This window comes from Oryctolagus cuniculus, chromosome 1 (assembly GCF_051225735.1).
Source record: "Oryctolagus cuniculus isolate XC-2025 breed Fujian yellow rabbit chromosome 1, ASM5122573v1, whole genome shotgun sequence".
Taxonomy (NCBI): Eukaryota; Metazoa; Chordata; class Mammalia; order Lagomorpha; family Leporidae; genus Oryctolagus; species Oryctolagus cuniculus.
Genome location: NC_142867.1, coordinates 203036233 through 203057416, shown reverse-complemented (window position 1 = coordinate 203057416; position 21184 = coordinate 203036233). Strand labels below are relative to the sequence as shown.

Genomic DNA, 21184 nt, shown 5'->3' with positions numbered 1-21184 from the left:
AGAAAAAAAGGGGGGGGGGATTTTGTGCAAATGTACGAAACAAGTTCACTTGAACAGAGACTAAAGAAACAGGTGCTGGGCAGTGAGTGAGGTGTGGACCGCTGACGGCGAAGGGACGGGCAAGGAAGAGCTGGGCTCCAGCTGAGCAGGTTGTCTCCCAGAAGGGATGGCTGGCAACTCTGAAACCACTGCCTGTTTCTCCGGGGGTCGAACAACTCAGCTGGTGCAGGGCAGAAGGCGGGAGCCGGGTTTCTCACAGCTGGAGAGGAGGTGAGAATGACCCGTGTGGTTGTGGATCTGAATTGGAGACATGGGCACCCACTCATGTGTGACTCCATGTAGACCCAGAGGGTCGCGTGTAGGAAGAGTCACAGCCACATGTACGTGGCCATGCACGTGTGCACATCTTCTTCCCTGCTCTGTCACCCACAGCACCCAGAGCAATGAACTCCACTAGCAGCAGTACCGTCCTGGTGCAAACACGCCCGGAACCCGGCTCTTGGTCCTGTGCCTTCGGGAAACGGCTAGGACAGCACAGGAATGGCACCAGCTAAGCCGGAGGCTTCTTGTAATGCCAGGAAGGAAGGGAGGGAAGGAGGGAAAGAGAGAAGGAAGGAAGGAGGGAGGAAGGGAGGGAGGGAGGGCTGTAAAAAATATTCATGGGACTGCTGCTGTGGTGTAGCGGGTAAAGCCACAGTCTGTGGTGCTGGCATCTCCATATGGGCACTGGTTCAAGCCCCAGCTGCCCCACTTCTGATCCAGCTCCCTGCTAATGGACCTGGGAAAGCAAAGGAAGATGGCCCAAGTACTTGGGCCCCTGCACCCATGTGGGAGACCCAAAAGAAACTCCTGGCTCCTGGATTCAGATTGGCCCAGCCCCAGCCTTTGCGGCCATTTGGAGAGTGCTCTGGTAGATGGAAGATCTTTCTCTCTCTCTCCCCCCCGCCCCCGTAACTCTTTCAAATAAATAAATAAATCTAAAAGAAAAGTTGTGGCTCACAATGACAAAAAAAAAATCATTCATGTTGATGGAGGGTATGTCAACAGGACAAGGAGCAAAAAGTAAGTAAGTAGTACCCGAGTATTGCTCAGAGTTGAAAGAAACATCTGAGTCCGTAGTGAGGGAAACGACTGAATACACAAATGAGAAAGAACAGAATGGAAAAATCTCCCATACAGAATTCCAAATCGCCCATGTCAAAGCCCCGCCCCCAAAGACACAGTTCCCTATTCTTTAATTCGGGCCTGGTAAAGTCCTCCCTTCAGAAGAGCACAGCACCAGGTGGTAGAGAAAAGAGTCCCTTTGCAGTGGAAAACCCTGAGGAACGCGAGCTCAGCCAGGGGGCCAAGCTCAGCTGCACAAAGTCATGTGATGGGAATGGCCTTGACCTCTGCAAGCTTCTTCCGCAAAGCCCAGACTCCCAGGGGGAAACAGCACACACGTGTCAGTTGAGGGGCATCTGACAAAATACCCACCCGGTCTTCAGAACGGCCAAGATCATCCAAACCAAGCACGTCTGAGACATCGTCACAGCAAAGAAGAAAGGAGACACGACGACTCAGCGGCATGTGCTGTCCTGGATGGCGTCCTGGGGTGGAGAAAGGACCTTGAGTCAATGGGTGGAAATGAAGGCACTCTGATCCGTGTCTGAACACGGGTCAATAATAATGGATCAGTAATGGTGCCATACTAATGGAAGATGTTGCTAGTGGAAGAAGCTGGATGTGGAGCACACGAGAACTCTCAGCGCTATCTTTGCAGTTCTGTGTGTCTAAAGCCGTTCTCAAAAAGTTTCTGTAGAAACCAGTCTGCAGCATATGCGCTGCTTAGCTATGAGCCTGTAGTAGACTATTCCTGTGTCAGACCTCGTGCCCGCATGCTCTCCATGCGCCGTGCAGGTGTCAGCCAGGAGCCTTAGTTTGCAAGTGCCAGTCTCTGACTATCTTATGTGGACGAGGGGCTGACGGGGGACAGTGGGTGGCACACAGAGTAGAAGACAGGCCTCAGACCAGCCCTGGCGGCTATGCAGCTGGGACCGTGTGGGAGACCAGGCTGCAGAAGTGGCCGTGTGTGTGGAGACCCTCCTGTGACCGCTGCGGACCCACACACCATTGTTTACATTGCCGACCCTGGGAGGAGAGACTCTGATGCTGCTCGGGACCCTGCAGCAGCTTCCCCGCGTGCAGACGCTGCCTCTGCAGGATGGCGTGCGTGCACCCTCCTTCTCTGCTTCCTCCACGCGTCACTCAGATCCTGGGCAGTGAGTAAATCCCAAGGACAAAGCACAGAGCGCGGCCCTGCTGGTGCGAGGGAGACTGGGCCCTGAATGGCGGCATTTTCAGCTTCTGCAGTGCAGTATGAAAGCAGACGGTGGCGAGACCCGGATCCAGGCTGGTTTCTCTTTCCTTTCACTCCTTGCCTGTGAGCAGCAAGTGGAAGGTGCAGGGGACTGAGTTACGGGGGAGATGCCGCCTCTGGACAAACCCAAGATGGCAAAGGCCAGAAGGCATCTACACTCTGCTGAGTCCAACTTAGGTGAGGCCAGGCTTTGCAGGGGAGGCACTCACTCTGCAGATGACTTTTGCCTCCTGGAGGCTCACTTTAAGGAGAATGAGTGACAGCATAAATCCCGCGCGTGCGCGCGTTGAGCCAATCTTCATTGCGGGCTCAGGTGTCAGAGGCGTTCACCTCACTGGCTCTTGCACGTGGCAGAGGGTGAAAAGGAAGGGGGCAGAGTTCCAGTTTTGATCCTGAGTCCCTCCCCTGCCACTGGCCGGCTGGTGACACCTGCCAGCCGTTTCCTATCCTCGGCCATTCTGGGCCCCGTGCACCCGCATTCGCTGCGGCTCTGTTGGAGCGCTCGCCACTCTGCACCGTGGCATTTGTCAGCATGTCCGGGGGCCCACGGGGCTGGGCCTCAGCAGCCGTCCCCACGCCCCTGTTGTTCTGCCCACGGCCGGTGCACCGTCAGCACACGGAGACGCTTGGATCTGTGGCTGTGTGAGGATAGTGACTGCGTCACGTGCCTTACAGACTGCCCTCCATCCATCACAATTGCTTCTTGGAAAGACTTTGTGAACTTGAAGTTGAAGAGATGTGGGTTCCAGGCCTGCTTAGCCACTTCGTAGCAGTGTGATCTCTGGGGCAGGCCAAAGTCCTCGGAGTTTCCGGTTTTTTGTTTTTGTCTTTGTTTTTTAAGAGAGGGGCTGATGATGAGGCGGCCGATGTTAAATGGCTACTACTAAAGAGAACCGCAGCTCCCTTCTCTCCGCTTGCATCACTGCAGAAGCTAAAAATGGTAAGGACTCAGTTTTCCAGCCTCCCTATGGCCAGTGGTGGCGGCCTTGAAATTCAGGTCAGGCCAAGGCATTGAGAGGGGCCAATCAGGGAGAGCTGTTCTTTCCCTAAAGAGAGACAAGCCCAGGAAGAGATAGGCTGTCACCCTCACAGCTTCTGCCCTGCTTCCTGTCTTGGAATGCCGACCTGGGGCCCCGCAGGCATCGTGCAGTCCTGAAGGAACCAGCCCAGGAAAGGAGGCCAGAGAGGGAGGCTGGAATCCTGGACCCCGCCACTGGGCAGGTGAACCAGGGCCAGCAGCGTCCCTCCTCCACCTTGCCGAGTAGAGGAAGGCTGTGCTCCGGGCTGGCACCACTCACCGCTGGCTGGGCTCTTTGTGACCCTCAGCCTGAGTATCCCAGGGAGCTTTTGTGAGGGCTTATTAGCATGGCCAGGTGCCTGTTGTGCCTAGAGCATGCCCTAGAGGGAAACTGATGGCCATTACTGGAGAAAGGCTGTTGGGAGGGGGAAGGGGCAGGGAGGTGTGAGGAAGGGAGGAGCCAGGGGGGAGAGGGGTCAGAGGAGAGAGGTGGGGAAGGGCGGACGGGAGGAGATGCAGGGGACCACAGGGGTCTGTCTGGTGAAGGAAAGAAGACCGCACAGAGAGACCCCAGTGATCAGAGAAGCCGTACGGCAAAATAAGAACTCAGAATCCAAAGCTGACTTAAAGGAAATTGAGAGTAATAACATTTCTTGTACACCTGGGGTCTAGCCTGGGACTCACACCCACTACATGGCTTTGTGGTTTCTGTGAGCATTAAAAAGATAATAGGCGCGAGAGGCCCTGCCTGTGGCAGACATTACTAAGTGTTTGTTCACTCCAGTGGTCTGGATTTGAAGTTGGCCAAAGCAGCTAGTTTCCTGCACCCTGTTCCATCTGGCCTTTGTGAGACAAGAGCCAATGCCATCCCAAGTACAGTTGGAAAGGGGAGGAGGAAGAGTACAGCTTTTCCTACAAAACCTGGCATTCGGTGTCATGTAATAAGCAGGCACAGGGTAAGCTCTCTGGAGCCTGGGGGCCTTCCTTCAAACAAGACTCCGCAATGCAAGCAAATGCTGTGCGGTGAACAGGAATGCGCTGAGCTGTATGGACCAAAGACCCCTTTACGCCAGATGATTTAAACAACCTCCACAGAGCTGTAACATGGAAGCAGAACAGCTACAGAACCCATTCGGGGTGGAGGGGAGGAGCAGGCATATAGGCTTGCTGTCAGGTGATATTATAGAATGATTACTAATTTTCCTAGTAATGACAGTGTATGGTACTATGAGGGTATGTTCCTATTCTTAGGAAGTAGTCTTAGCTCAAGCTACACTAACAAAATGCCATAGACCAGAGTGGCGTGGACAACAAAAGTTCATTTTCTCACATTTCTAGAGGCTGAAGGCTGAGGTCAGCGTCCCAGTACAGGTTCTGGTGAGGGCGCTCTTCCTGCTGTGCAGACGGCCACCTGCTCCCCTGTGCCTTCACGTGGCAGAGGGGTGGGAAGGGGGGGATGAGTCAGAGACAGAGAGGGCAAAGTTCTCTGGCACCTCTTCTTACAAAGGCCCTAATCCCACCATGAGGGCCCCACCCCAAAACCTCATCTAAACCTGTTTCCTCCTGAAGGCACCCACTCCACATCCTATTACAAGGGGGTTAGGGATTCAACTTAACAAATTTTCAAGGGGACACAATTCAGTCTATAGCAGAGAGTTATGCTAAAATATATAGACTGAAAAGAGTCACAATGTCTGTATATTATTTTCAAGTGGTTTTGCAGAAAAAAGAAATCTTAGAAATAAATAGAAATAGAAAATACGGAAAATTATAAAAACCAATAATAAGCTTATGGAAACAAGTGAACTTGATTTATTCATTTTTGTGTTTATCTTCATCCACCTACTGCTTCCCCCCTGCCAAATCCATTCTCTAGTCAACTTGGCACATGGTGGACACTCCACATGTTTGTTGAAGTAATATCGAAAATAAAATTCTCGTTACCTGCTAATACCTGCATAACTAAGTAAACACACTGTTCTAAGTCATTTGCAAAGAAATACCCACAACTAATTACTTTCTTAAATAAACATAATCTGCTTAAAATCAAAATTTAATATTGATTTTTCCTCCTAGAGTCAAGTATCAAACAATAGCCCACCTGTGCTGTGTCCCAAGATGCCCCTGCCTGTCCCTCCATCCCCTAGAAGGCCCCACTCCTGCTCCAAGCCCAGGCTTTCCCAGTTCTGCTGCCCTCACTTGGAGACCTTGGTGAGTCAAGACCTTGGGAACAAGCCACATGGGCAAGAGCAATTAGATGGGACACAGCACGTATGTTGTATACTTAAAATCTTATTTAAAAGAACTGGCAGTAGACTCATAGTCTGACAATTGCTCTAAACAGCACTCTGACCTCAGAATCAGCCCTTAAGGCATCCTGGTCTGGCTGAAAAGCCCATGAAAGCATTTCAGGCATGGAAAGCCAAGACACTGTGGCAAAAAAATGTCCTATATGAAGGATCTCTGTGAGACCCCAGTGCAAAGAAGGGGCCATCAAAGAAGGGTGTACTTTTCTCTGAAGGGAGGAGAGAACTTCCACTTTACTTATGGCCCTGTCTCAATACTGACAAAGATTGTGGATTCAAAAGGCTTCCATGGCCTAAGCAGCTCATGTCAAGAGCCTCAGATGATCATTGACGTCACACATAAGAGTTTTAATTGTTAAATTAACAGCAGGAGTCACTGTGCACTTACTCCCCATGCAGGACCTCTGTCCTCAATGAGTTGTATTATGAGAATTAACTGTAAAACTTGTTCTCAAACAGTTTTTTATATATTGTGTGTGTGCAAATTGTTGAAATCTTTACTTAGTATAGAGTTGGTCTTCTGTGTATAAAGTTAATTGAAAATGAATCTTAATGGAGAATGGGACTGGAAAGGGAGAGGGGGGAGAAGGACGGGGTGAGAGGGGGGTGGGAGGGCGGGTATGGTGGCAAGAATCACTATATTCCTGAAGTTGTAACGATGAAATTTGTACTCATTAAATAAAAGGTTTCTAAAAAAGTAAATATAGACGTAGAATAAATTATTTATTTATTTATTAATTCATAAAAAAAAGAACTGGCAGTGTAAAACATTTTATTTGCAACTAACTTGTAAAACTTGAAGAAATGAAAACATTACCCAAGGAGCAATGAACTCTAGTTTATTGTTTGGGAATGAATTATGTATTTTTTGAAAATCCTAAATGCTTCCAGATTCTTTAATTGTTTTAGTTCACCTTTTACTGCTTTTTTTATTCTTATTTCAACAGAACTCACATCCATCATAGAAAAATCAGAAGATGAGGACAAGAACAATGAAGTCCTCGCGCCCTGAGGGGACCGTACCTCGCTGGAGGTCCTTTCAGGTCCTTTTTCTAGGATGTCAACGATGATGACAGAGAGTACCATTTAGTGAGCGCTTACTGCATACCCGGCACAGCTCAGTCCTCAGCATAACCATGAGGGAGGCATTCCCATTTTATAGATGAAGAATGGAGGCCTAGAGAAGGCAAGTCGTTCGCCCGTGACCACACAACTGTCACGGATGGGGTCAGAGTGTGAGAGACAGAGGGAGATCCTCTATCTGCTGCTTCACTCATCAATCTTTTTTTTTTTTTCTTTTGACAGGCAGAGTGGACAGTGAGAGAGAGAGACAGAGAGAAAGGTCTTCCTTTACCGTTAGTTCACCCTGCAGTGACCGCTGCAGCCGGCGTGCTGCGGCCAGCGCACCGTGCTGATCGGAAGCCAGGAGCCAGGTGCTTCTCCTGGTCTCCCATGCGGGTGCAGGGCCCAAGCACTTGGGCCATCCTCCACTGCACTCCCTGGCCACAGCAGAGAGCTGGCCTGGAAGAGGGGCAACCGGGATGGAATCCAGTGCCCCGACCGGGACTAGAACCCTGTTTGCCGGCGCCGCAAGGTGGAGGATTAGCCTAGTGAGCCGCGGTGCCGGCTGCTTCACTCATCAAACACCTGCAACAGCCAGGGCCAGGCCAGGCCAAACCAGGAGCCAGGAAATCCCATTGAGTGGAAGGGGCCCGAGCTCCTGCTGCCTCTCAGGCATGACAGCAGGGAGCGGGGTTGGAAGTGGGGTGGGACTCCACTCCAGGAACTCTGATATGGGATGCAGGCGTCCCAAGTGGCGGCTCGGCCTGCTGCACCACAACTCCCACCCCCCAGAAAGCCCAGACTGGTAACTCAGGTCTACACCATCACCCCTAAGTGTTGTTCCTTACTGAAGCAAGATTCTATCCCACAATCCCCTGTTGCTGGGTCAGCATATTGCTTCCACTTCTGCATGTTTTCCATTGCTGCCATAGCAAATTAGCACAAACTCAGTGGCTTAAAACTCTACAGGTTTGTTCTCTACTGTCCTGGAAGAGACGCCTACAAGGAACCTTAGCGAGCTGAAGTCAAGGTGCCAGCAGGGCTGGTTCCTCCTGGAGCCTCCAGGGAGAACCTGTTCCTCTCGCAGGTCTGGGAGCCACATTGACTGCAGGTCTGCTCCCATGCTCCTCCCTCACAGCTCCTGTGTCTCCTCTTCCGAAGACCTGTGATTCTGTGGATCACCCAGGTGATCCGGGATAATCTCCCCGTGGCAAGAGCCTGAAAAGCTGTGAGGTCTCCTTACCCAAGTAGGTGACATTGTCCCAGGTTCAGGGATTAGCACTTGGGCGTCGTTAGAGGACCATTATTCAAGCTCAAGCAGGGGTCAACCCCGTGCCACACTTCAGGCCCAACAGGGACGGCCTCCTGCCTCTGACACTACGATTTTGGAAAGGAACCCATCTCACCGTCCTCTGGCTTCCTGCGAACACAGGATCAGTGCATATCCATGGGTCACATACCACCACCACATCCCCTGACACACACACAACCTCGGGCAGGCGCTCTTAAAATTCTCCATTCACAGTAACTCAGCCTTTTTCCGTTTAGCAGAGTCTCTTCTGGGGATGCGCTCAGTTAATTCCAACTTAATCATCCTGTCTGCTGTCCTCATAGCTTCTCCACTCCCCACCCCTTCATTTCCAATATGGTATCAGCGCTGTGTCCTCGTCCTGTGAGGTCCTGGCTCTGCTGTGCTGGAGGCGTCTAGGGGTGGGGGTGGCTGCTCCTGACTGTCCAGGGGCTATCGGGCAAATAAGCAACGTCTTTCTGTAGCCTGAGGTCCCAAGGCTCTGGCCTGTGTAGCTCTCCTGGGCCAACCCCTCAAGTGTCTAGGGCATATGGTTCTCCCAGCGGTTCCTCATCGCCCATCAGGTATATGGCAATTCCTCGGTCTTGATGCCCAAGAATCAGGTATCCACCCAGGAGCACTCCTCTGCCCCCTCCTCTCCAGGCCTCTTATCTGTCTAGGGCTGCTCGACCCCTTCCATGACACCATATTAGACATGGCGCCATGCCAACGGTGGGATCCTCTGAGAGGCTTAGAGCACCAGCCCCGCCACCTTCTGATTCCTACAGATTTCACAGACGCCTTCTTCTACACACGCTGCCTGTCTGAAGCTCAGCCAAGATGATGGCGTATTGGTGAGCTATTGCCACACCTATGCTTCCTAACACAATCCCTGGACACTCAGTGGCCTCTGACAAGTACTGCTTTCGCTTCCTGGACTGTGGTGTGGCTGCCGCAGCTCTGCCTCGGGCTGCAGGTCAGCGGGAGTCGGCTCCAGGTTCAGGTTTGCAGCATGCAGCCCATATGCCCTGGGAACAGCGGCTGCCAGGGATCCCCACTCCTCCCCTGGCAAATCTGAGCAGCACAGGAGACCACAGGAAATGCGCGGCTCCTGAGGCCTGGATCCAGATCCTCATCCCACTAATCTGCCATTGGGGGAGGGGGATCTATTCTCATTCTGTGTCCTGCAGGGTCGCAGGAAAGAGGAGCGAGCAGAGATTACTAGAATGTCAGAGGAGGGAGAAGCGGCCTCTTCCCAGGGTCTCTGAGATGGCTTCAGAGAGGAGACGGTCCTCGGGCTGCTTTAGGACAGCAGCGAGGTACCAGCCGGCTCAACAAGGGCAGGAGCTGCTGGCTCTGTGCAGGGCCCAGAAGCAAGAGAGCACGCAGGGGTCCCGGCGGCCTGTGGGGTGTGGAATGAGCCAGGGGACCGCAGCATTGAGGCACGGAGCGCTGTCTCAGCTGTTTGTAGTTTATTTATTTATTTGAAAGAGATACAGAGAAAGGGGAAAGAAGAGAAAGATCCACCCGCTGGTTCATGGTTCGCTCCCCCAAACGCCCACAACAGCTGGGGCTGGGCCAGGCCAAAGCCAGGAGCCTGGTGCTCCAAACAGCTGGGACTCTAACCAGTGCGCTCGTGGGACGCCAGCGTGGCAGGCAGTAGCTTAGCCTGCTGCACCACAACCCTGGCCACAGTCAGGGTCCTGCAGGTTGGGCTGTGTCTGGGAAGCGCTGGGCAGCCTAGTGGTGGGTTCTGGACCCAGGAAGAGGCAAACGGGGGTCCTCTCACCCCAAAGTGGTGCTCTTTGCTGGAGGACCCAGCCAGGAGAGGCTTCGAATGCCGACACAGCGCCCCCTGCCCGCAGGGCCTCACCTCAGGGGCCAGGGATGAAGGGTTGAGGGGGCCTCATCCAGATGCTAAAAATAGGAGCTGCACCCTTTCTCATGACCTACTTACAAGCCGTGGCGGCCTCAGAGCTGCGCTGTGAGTTCCCAGCCCCTAGTTTATTTATTTTAGCTGATGAGTGGGAATGCGTGAACAGCCTACCCACAGAGGGTCAGAAAATACCAGCCTCCAAACCTTGCCAACCTCCCCCGACCCCAGATCACTTCCAGAGTGTTCGTCATGGACAGGTTGGCTACAGGTCAGCCCTAGACCTGGCATTTACCCGTGCCCACAGACAAAACCCTGATATTCATGGCGACTCGCTCTGATTCTTAGTTATGGTCCTTAACCATGCTGTGTCCCGGGGGCTCCTTGCCCTGTCATATGAAGATGATGTTTCAAGATTTATACGTCCCCGAAGAAGCAAGCAGATCATAAAAGCTAATGTAGTCCATGGTCGGGAATGATAATTTCATGAAAGGTGAGGGGCTATCGCACGGTGGAGCCTCACAACGTTGGTGCAGGTTAATATCCTACTTCCCTTTCAACATTTGTCCGGCTTCTGTGCGTGGCTGGCTCTGCGTCCCCAGGAGGGGCTGTGGGAGGGTTCAGAGGACAAAGCTGCTGGCTGCTCTCCGAGTTGTGGGGAGAGGACTGTGGTTGGAGGCAGAGGGCAAGAAGCTGTCAGAGGCCAAAAAACCCGTCATGGCTGCCGGCCCCGAGGGGATAGACTCCTAGGGACAACAGCAGAGCCCAGGGCGGATGCTGGGGGCAGGGGGTGGGCAGTCCCAAGGGTGTCCATCCCCAGAGACCTGACCAGGATGAGGCAGAGGCACAAAGAGAGCCTAGGTACGAAGAAGCTGCAGAGGGGACTTGGGAGAAAGGTTTGCACTACAAGGAAGCTACCAGAATGGAGCAGAATTTAGTTTAACCGACGTCCTCTGAGTATCTCCGCTTCAGTCCTGGGCTTGAACTGTGCCCAGTCTGGGAGCACAGGCGGAGAGTCCTGCGGCAGGTGTCTTCCAAGGAGCAGCATAGCCAGGGAACCTGGAAGCTCCAAGTTCTGTCCATGGGAGTCAGAACATTTATCAACGTGATAAGGTGGCATTGTCCCCTGATTGGGGCAGCCTTTGAAAACAGGACACAGTTCCTGCACCTTCCCTTCCTAACTAGGTGGTCTTGGACCTGGGCCATTCCTCAGTGCCCCACTTCCATCTCTGTAAAATGTGGGGAATGATAAAACGCACTCTCTTCAGATGGGGATGGGGGTGCAGCCGTGGAGAGTGGGCACAGCCCGCAGACAAGAGCCTGGCACAGTCGGAGCTCAGCACACGTGGGTCTTGGCTGCTATTCTAAGTGGTAATCGCCCAAGGGCATCGATGCCCAAGCTTTCTACAAAGGCAACAAGGAGCCACCGATAGCTTTAGGCATCAGGGCAAGGATGCCTTAGAAAGGAGCCTGCATGGGCAGTGCTGTCATCACAGCCCGGGACAGGGACGCCGGCCACAAGCAGAGGAAGCCTTGTTTGCAACTGGGGAGTGCTGGGTGCTTGAGAATCCCAGAGCAGGGAGGTGGTAGGGATGGAGACCCTGGAGAGGACAGGAGGGAAGTAGTTACAGCCCCAAGTACTGGAACAAGTAGGAGGGAGCGAGAATGAGCTGTAAGCGCACAGTCTCTCCCAGACGGGCTGCTCCTAGAACTCCACATGCAAGAGTGGAGGGGACAGAGAAGAATCACGGATGAACATATACACGCGGCTGCATACATGTGACCCTTTTAGAGAAGAAAGGGACTCTGGATCCCTGATAGTGCCTTGAATTAACGTCATCACTGGAGCTGCAGATCTGAAAGATGATTCTGTTTGTTCATCCACCCATCCACCCATCCATTGATCTTAGCCACCCAACCACCCAGCCACCCAGCCACCCCTACAACCATTCTCCCCGCATCTGTCATCCCCGGACCATAGAGGGAACTCAGTAAACATTTGTGGAGCAAACAAAGGAATGAATGAGTTCCCAAAAAAGGAAAGATTTGAAGAACGTGAAATTTAGCTTAAAACTCTTAATGGTAATGCTGTATAACAAAACAGTTTTGATTTCATTTATCTCAATGAATAATTCAGAGGATATTTAAAAATAAATCCTGTATTTCTGATCCTGTTCAAATCACATCAATAAATCTTACACAAGACCCAGGCTCCAGGCATTTTCTTCGTTAGTGGTTGCAGTGTATATGGATAGAACTTCTGTGGGCAATTTGAGCAGGCCCCAATTTTGTACTCTTAGACTTCTGTAAAAATACTCAATACTCAAGAAACTAGTAGGTGGCTGCCTCTGAATTGGGGAACAGAAGTGGGAAATACGCTGGCTTTCTTGTACCCGATTTTGTATTCACATTGCCTATTTTTTTAAGATTTTATTTATTATTTACTTGAGAGGTAGTTACAGAGAAAGGGAAAGACAGAGAGAATGGTCCCCAAATGGCCACAGTACCCAGAGCTGGGCTGATCCAAAGCCAGGAGCTTCCTCTGGGTCTCCCACCTGGGTGCAGGGGCCCAGGCTCTTGGGCCATCTTCCACTGCTTTCCCAGGCCATAGCAGAGAGCTGGATCAGAAGTGGAGCAGCCAGGACTCGAACTGGCACCCATATAGGATGCTGGTACTGCAGGCAGCGGCTTAGCTTACTACATGACAACATCAGCCCCCACATCACCTATTTAAAAAAAAAAACCCTGCAGAATTTAATTTCAAAAGTCTAACATAGAGAAGGATTTAGGATGGCAAAGCAAAGTTCCTTTGCTCATTCTTCTGCATCCGGGTCCCACTCCCCAGTAGTGACCAATTGTAATGATTTTGCTTTTTGTTCTCTGACAGTTCTTTCAAATAATACTCAGCTTAGCTAGTTCTTGGACCAACATTTTTCTGTAGTACTTACTGATTTTCTGTTCTAACAGTTGAAGACTTAGCTCTTTCTCCTCTTTTTTTGTCTTTTTTTTTTTAATTAGAGAGAGAGACTCGAGCATGTGCGTCCATCTGCTGGTTCACTCCTCAGATGCCCACAATGGCCGGGGGCAAACGCAGGGTGAAGCTGGGAGCCAAGCCAGAAACTCCATCCTGGTCTCCCACGGGTGGCAGGGATCAAGGACCCATCACTGCCGCCTCCCAGGGTCTGCCTCGGCAGGAAGCTGGAGTCAGGAGCCGGCGCCGGGCAGGGAGGGCAGGGGGCGTAGGTAAGTCCAGGCTGGGATTCAGGATTCCTAACCTCCAGGCTAGACGCCACCAGCCCCGCCCCTTTGACGCGAGCCCAGATACCGCAGCCGTGCCTCAGCGAAGGACCGCCCCGGAACTCAGTGGCTCCTCCCGGGAAGGGCTGCTCTCTCATTCTACTGCAGGTCCTGGGCGGGCAGGCAGAGGCAGCCTGCACACGCCGTGAGGGCTCAGACCAAGGCTCGCGGGACAGCCGGCCTCGCACCCAGAAGGCAGAGAGACCATGCTGGCCCTGAAACGCTTGCACCGAGGGTGCGCCCCACTACCCTAGCTCCCAGCGCAGGGACCAGAACCGATCCGGGCCCCTGTGGCCACCGGGGGGTCAGGAAGAGTCCAGGATGGAGGAGGAGGAGGAGGAGCCATCACCCATGTGCACCCATGACTGCACAGCAGCCTGGGCACCGGACGCAGAATCCTTAAACTCGGACTTGCTGCTGGCTCAGGTCCGGGCTCTGTGTGCAGGCTCTGCGCTCTGTCGGAGGGGACTGCTGCGGACGTCCCCCTAAGTTGTCCTCCGGCCCTGCCTCCTGACTGCTTTCAGCTGCGCTCCGTGCCTTGCCTTGTGTCACATCTGCCACCACAGTCGCGTCTCCTGCGCTGCGGACGCCGGGCCCACGTGGTGTGACCCCCGCGGCGCCAGGCTGCAAGGAGGCGCCTGTCTCCCTGCATCCCAGGTGGCCGGCGCCGCTGTGGGTCTGCCATCGGCTTCGCTTGCACTCCCAAAGCTTCAGTGTGCGGCATCTGTGCACTGAGTTAGTTAACGGAGGCATGGGGAGGTGGAACGGGAGGATATGGGTGGCACGAAGGATCGCTGTCCCCTGGGCCGACGCGGGGCTGGCAGAGCCTCAGTCTCCCCAGCCGGGACGAGGGGCGGAGATCACAGGACGGAGGGCAGGGCTTCAGAGACGGGCCCCGGGGGCCAACGCCAGGAGGGCAGCCAGATGCCAGGCCCTGGTGCCAGCCGGCGTTAGCCCATCGCCTAACTGGATTAACTGTTCTGTTATTTTCCCTTGGGGACACAGTGGGGGCAGGGCCTTGAGTGCATTCATGGCAATGGTCCCCAACCCTCTCAGCTAGGACGCTATCAAATTCAGGAGCAGCCGAAGAGCTGCATAGTTTGTTTTTCTTAAGTGGAATCGGAACCAGAAATGTCAGCAGCAGGGTGGGCTGTGTGTGTGTTGATCAGGGCGGCATTCAAGGGACACCACGAGCAGAGGTCACCTAGTCCAACCCGCCCATTGCACAGATGAGAACGACAAGGCCTCAGGAATGGAGAGAACGTCCCCACCCTCTCCCTCCCTGCCACTGCCTCCCAGATCGAACCAGCTCAGAGAACTGGAAGGCCGAGAGCCCCCCGGGGAGGCAGAGCTGGGAGGGCACAGACCGCTCCTTGCACCTGCCGATCACACAGAGACAGTGAGATGCAACGTGAACTACACAGTTTGTTGGTGAGCCGGGGCGGGAGCCAGGGCCACGCCGTCACCTTGTGAACCACGAGCCACCCTCTCCCAGCGGCTCTGCCTCACTCAGGGATTCGGACACTGCTGCGTGCCACTGACCACAGAATGGCCACCTTCCATGACAGGGGCCGGCCCCACCCCCTCTGCCCAGAACAGGCAGGATACCGGCAACACCTGGAGGCGAAGAGTCAGGACCAGAATCCTCATGGCAATTCAGGAGCTCATTTACTTCCTCTGTCGCATTTAAACCTCACGGCCACCTGTGGTGCCCTAAGCAATGCTCCATAGTATCCCATTTTACGGCCAGAGCTGGGGTCTGAACCCAGGTCTCTGTCCCGGAGCCACTATCCTTGCACTTGCACGCGACTGCTGCCTGGGATGGGAACATGCCACTCGCAAGACGTGGAGAAGCTCTGGCCAGAAGCTGCTTCCTGGGGCCCTGTCCTGGCGAACTCCTCTCACTCCTTCCCTGACCGCCCAGCCCAGGCGCTCCACGGAGCGGTTGCCCTGGCGACATCCCATGTGTGGACGACCACTGCCCTCTTGTGGCCACTGGACAGAGTGCTCTGTGGGCCGGCAGAACAAAGGCTGCCGGCCTCCTTCCTGCCTGGCTGGCATAGCAAGGGGTGGTCGTGGAGGTTTTCACTCTGGGGTCCCTGGCCTTGGCTAAGGAGATGCACACCAGCCCCGGGGACAGCTGTTGAGTGCCTGATGGAGGGAATGGGGTGAACGAGTGAGTGAGTGCATTTGCCCAGGCAGGAGTTTCTCTGAGAAGTCACCGGACACCAGCGCTACTCCTGCACCCGGGCCCAGCCCGGCTTGAGTGGGTGGTGGGTGGGTACATCTGTTGGATGAAAGGAGGCATCCCTTACCCAAGACCCAGGCTCCTCTGGGGCAGGGGACTCTGTGGGCGCCATGCCCACAGGATGAGGCCACAGAGACAGCTCTGGGTGGGGTGGAGGGAACTGAATGCTGATTTCCCCCACCCTGGTTCCTCCCTCACTTTCCCGGCTTTCACTTCTCCATGTGTGCTCAGCAGGTCTCCCACAGGGCAAGAAGGGGTTGGAAAGACTCAGCAAACAAACCAAAAACCACCCTCGTGGGAGACCCAGAAAAAGCTCCTGGCTCCCGGCCCAGCACTAGCCATCGCGGCCATTGGGGAGTGAACCAGTGGATGGAAGACCTCTCTCTGTCTCGCCCTCTCTCTCTAACTCTGCATTTTGAATAGATAAATAAATCTTAAAAGGAAAAAAAAAGCCATCAGCAGAGCCTGGAGTTGACTCTAAGGAGTGGTCTTAGCGCCTCTGCTTTCTCATCCACCCAATGGGAGCAAAGAATGGCTGGAGTTGGCAAAGACTGAGGAGACGGCACTTGGCAGCCAGCTGGCGCCCCGGGCTGGCTCCCCTTCACCCCTGGGTTCTTGGCACTGAATGCTCGCTGGGGCCCAAGCCCGGCACACAGGTGCACGGGCTGCGTGTGGCATCTCGCTCTGATCCTCCGGCTCCGGCCCTTTTCTGGGTTTCAGGCAGCTCCCCTAGACCAGGGAGAGGCCCACAGGGCTCCTCGCAGGGGACTGTGATGGGGAAGTGAGTTAACACACTCCAGGAGGTGAGCGTGGGGACCTGGCACTCACACCCCACCGCGCTCTCCCTGGAAGCCGCTTGTCCCAGGCTGACTCAGACTGGAAGGCGCGCTTGTTAGTGCACACTTTTGATACCAACTTGCATTGTGTCTTTTTGTTTAAGATTTATTTATTTATTTGAAAAGCAGAGTTAAAGAGAGAGGGGGACAGAGAGAGGACGAGAGAGAGAGAGAGAGAGAGGTCTTCCATCTGCTGGTTCCCTCCCAAGATGGCCACAATGGCCAGAGCTGTGCTGATCCAAAGCCAGGAGCTTCCTCCGGGTTTCCCACGCAGGTGCAGGGGCCCAAGGGCTTGGGCCATCTTCTATTGCTTTCCTAGGCCATAGCAGAGAGCTGGACCAGAAGTGGAGCAGCCGGGACTTGAAATGGCACCCGTATGGGATGCCAGCCCTGCAAGTGGCGGCTTTAACCACTACGCCACAGCGCTGGCCCCCATAGTGTCCTAAAGACGTTTGTAGTTGTAGTGTTTATCAAATGAATGAATGAATGATCTAATTAACTAAAAGGGCTTTTTTTTCCTACGTAGATTTGCTCTGTCCCTGGGAAGGCGGTACCCAGTGCTGGGCACGTTGGGCGGATCTCCCATCCACGGCTGCACGGAGCAGAGGCTGGTGGCAGACAGAGGGCCGCACACGTACCAAGACCCCTGAAGGCCTTCGTGCCCAACCAGGGCCATTTAATATTCTCATTAATGCTTGAAGGATGGAGCGGAGGCCCAGCTAATGAGATTTCTGGAGGAGACGAAGCTGGAAGGGCTCTCGGCCACTTTGGAGGACAGGATTAAAATGCAATCCAAGCTTGACAAATTGCAGACATGCACCTAAATCAATAAAGGGAGCAGCAATAAAGATGAATGCCAGCTGCTCCGTCCAGAGCTGAGAAAATTGCCCAGGTACCAAACGGTGATGAGACGAAGGAGTTTGGGGCAGGCCGGGAGGAGGGAGCTGATGGACATGGGTCACGTGGCAGTGTCGGAAGGTGGAGGCGCCGTTCTGTCATCTCGTGGTTCTCCCACTTCAGTGAGTACAAGGACAGTACAGAGAGCTTAGAGGAAATGAAGATCCCCAGAGCACGGTGGTTCTGGAACGGGGCTAAAGAGGCCAGTGCAGGCGGTCTGTGGGCAGTACTCTAGAAAGCAGTGAGGAAGGGGCCTCTGGCCAGAGCGTCTTCCCAAATGCTTACCTGGATCCCCACTTATCCCATGGCATTCTCTGTACAACGGGAGTCCCAGGAGCCGGGGTTGTGCAGCACCTACCTCTTGCGACATCAGCAGCCCATATCAGAGCACGGGTTCAAGTCCCGGCTGCTCCGCTTCTGATCCAGCTCCCTGCTAATGCGCCTAGGAAGGTAGTGGAAGGCGGCCTATGTGTTTGGGTCCCTGCCAGCCACATGGAGACCCAGATACGGTTCTGGGCTCCTGGCTTCATCCTGGACCAGCCTTGGTTTCTGCTGCCGTTTAGGGAGTGAACCAGTGGATGACAGATCCCTGTTTGTCTCTCCCTCCCTCTCTGTAACTCTGCCTGTTAAAGAAACACGCTTCAGAAAGCGCTGCTCCTGCTCAGACCCATTCCCCGTCAGAAGCACCAGGGTTTCTTGGTCTTGCTCCAGCACTGTTCTGCCCTAAAACCTACGGGGACTGGAACTGGAGTCCATGGCAGGTACGGCTCCGCCTCCTCAGCCACTGCTGCGAGAGGGCCCTGACCATGGCTTGGAGCCTTGGACATTTATTGCCCATCCACAGTGCCCCACGTGCCCGACTGGGGCGCCTTTTCCTTTGTCCACTGTTTTCCTGAGCTGTGCACAGAGCCGCTGCTTCCCCGGCCCCACGGTCTCCCCTCTCTTGGTGACAGAACCTCTGCACTGTGGGAGGTGGCCGTGGCTCCACTATCAAAGATCATTTCCCAGCCTCCTCTGCAGGCAGGGGTGGTTATTCAGGTGTCTACACAAGACACTGGGGACTTCCGGGGAATTCCTTCCGGGGGCTGTTACATTTGGAAGACATGCTTTTTGGCCCTTCCCCAATTCCTTCTTCTGTTTCCTAGCTGGGACACAGATACATGGGGTAGCAGCATTGGCAGCCATCTTGGGCCAGGAGGTGAACTTACAGATGAAAGCCACTCATGAAGAATGGCAGAGCAGATGGTGTCGTGAAGCCACGGGGCGCTCCTGCACTTCCCCGGGAGAGAGAAACAAAGCACCTCTCATCTGTTCCAGCCGCTGTGGGTCAGGTCTTGGTTGCCCCCACGTGGACACAGTTTCATCACATAGAATAGAGCCAGCAGCCAGCAAACCTTGTTGTCTTTTCCCACACACCTCAGACCCTGGGCTCCCATCCAGAACCTGTCCCTAAGTGCTTTGGGGCCACCTTGTGCATGTCCATGTGTGTGCATGTGCATGTATGTGTGTGGGTGAGTGTGCATGTATGTGCGTGGGTGAGTGTGTGAACATTTGAATATGTCTGTGCATGTGTGTGTATGTTTGTGTGTGTGCATTTGTCCTTTGCTCTCCGTGGCCCGGCAGCCATGCCTGTGTCTCTGGCTTCCCCTCCCTTTTCTCCTTCGCTGGAATTAATTACACGTGGAGTGAACTCGGAATGCTGTTTTCAAGAGGCTGACATCCTTTGAGAATGGCCCTTTTCTGGAACCTCTGTCCTCCATTGCCGTGTGGTGTCACCGCCTTTTGTCCCAGGAGCCCTGTGTCTGGGCCACAGCTGACGCCGGGCAGGTTCCCATTTGTCATTCAGGTTCCCGCCAGGGGGTGCACGGCAGTTCCCTTCTGCTCCTCCTGACCTGTCATCCAAGGCAGAACAAGACCTCGGCCACTCCTCCGCTGCTCTTTGCCTAGGAAGTCCATTTGCAAGGGGCTTTCTCCAAGTTCAGACTGTTGCATTGTCTAAGAAATCTCCACGGGCACTCTCCTGTGAGTGACTTTTCTGCATACAGTGGTTGCCCTTATCCATGGCCTCACTTTCCGTGGCTTTAGTTACTCAAGGTAAGCCATAACTCTAAAAAAAATTTCAATAGAAAGTTCCAGAAATAAACAGCCCATAAGCTTCCAGTGGCACGCCATCCTGCCTAGTGTGCAATCTCCTGCTGTCCTGCCCCATCCTGCCCCGACCATGATTCGCTCCCAGCGCATCCATGCTGTATACCTTACCCTCCCACGACTCACGCATAGCTGTCTGTCTTGGTTGTCAGGTTAGTCATCACAATTTGACAGTACTCGTGTACAAACAGCATTCACTTGCTTTGCTAATTGTCTCGAGCCGCAGGAGTGGCTATGCTGGCTGCTGGCTGCTGGCCGCTGGCTGCTGGCTGCTGGCCGCTGGCAATGCAGATGTGCCAAAGAGCAGTGCTGCCTTTTAGGGTCAAGCAGACAGTTCACAATGTAATAAGAACAAAAGTTCGCTAAGATCTTAGCATAGCTAAGTGACAGTGAGAGACCCTCTCCTATCCATATAGCCCTTACTGCAGTACCGTCCTTATTATTGTTTTGCTTCATGGCTAGGGTCATTGTCAACCTCGTGCTGTGTCTAACCCATAAATGAAGCCTTACCCCAGGAATGCATGTGTCATACACGCTGGCTGGGGCACCGCTGGGGGCTGCAGATACCCTCTGGGTGGCGGGGGGGGGGGGGGTCTGTAATGTGTCCGCTGGAGACAGGAGGGATCCACCACACGCACCAACTCTTCCTCTTCGGCTCAGAAAGCAGACCGCGGCCAGGTCAGAGCGAACTAAGAGGGAATGACCGGGAATCCTGTCTTCTCCCAAGTCCAGCGCTGGTCTAGACAGAGCTCCTTATGAAAGATACGCTGACACAGAACAAAACAAGGCCTCGCCACGGGGCCCTATACAAACCCTGTAACACACGCAGGAGGAATCAAGAGGTTTCCAATGAGAGCCTGCCCTTAAAATGCGATCACTTCGGGAATTAAAAGAAAATGTGGAAACAGATGGGGGCGTGTTCTTACTTGGCTATCACAACGGGTCCATCCTGTTAAATAAGGGTGACAAAAGTAAGAAACTGAAAGGAAAATGACTTAAAGACAAAATGCATGGGAAGCAGTACGCACAAAAAGTCACTGCAGAAAATCAAATCATCGAGGAAGATAATAAACTGACAAAACGTTCCCAGAAATAAGATCAAGGAGTAAAAACGATGGGAGCCATGACAGAGATCCTTGAACTATGAATAAAAGCTGCTCCCGAGGGAAAAGCAGACTAGATTTGCAGCAAGACCAAAAGTATCATGGGAGAAAAATTCCCAGATCTGAAACACCTCAGATTCTGACTTGGCCACCATTGCATGTGTCTGAAAGGGAGAAGGAATACAAAGAGAGCTCAGGAAGGCAGGAAAGCACCACAGGCCCGACCCTGCCGCTCCCAGCTCAGGGCCTCCTCTGCCGTGCACTATCTGGGCAGTTTGCACAAGTCCCCTTCCCCAGATCTCAGTTTTCCCCTCTGTGAAATGGGAGACCATCTGTGTCTTAGTCTAGATTTCCTGACGTGCAGGCCCTGAGGCAAGGCCCAGCACAGGGAGTTTATCTGGAAGGTAATTTCAGGCAGCAAAGCCAGGAATCGAGGGAGGCAAGAAAAGAATGTGCCCTCCAAGGGGTGGGGCTATCCCATAGGGTCCCCAGTTCGAGTCCCAGCTGCTCCACTTCCCATCCAGCACCCTGTTGATGCGCCTGGGAAAGCAGCCCTCTGAGAAACTGAAACCCACCTTGGCCCCCCCACGGGGACGCCGGACAGCTGTGACATTTCTCCACGGACTCCTGTCCCTGTCTCCCCACCACTCCCACTTCCCACTTCCAGTGCCAGGAAAACAGCTCTGGGCACAGAAGCCAGTGATGCAGGGACTGCCCTCCAGGAGGCGCTCCAAGCCTCCGCGTCACCC

General features: G+C 53.8%; 1 long non-coding RNA gene across 1 annotated transcript; it reads left to right on the top strand.

Moving 5' to 3' along the window:
* Positions 1 to 13320: 13320 nt before the first annotated feature.
* Positions 13321 to 20237, top strand: LOC149128824 (uncharacterized). The gene is made up of 2 exons (XR_016213818.1): positions 13321 to 13629; positions 16814 to 20237. It is a non-coding gene; the product is annotated as an uncharacterized LOC149128824 (long non-coding RNA).
* Positions 20238 to 21184: the final 947 nt, after the last annotated feature.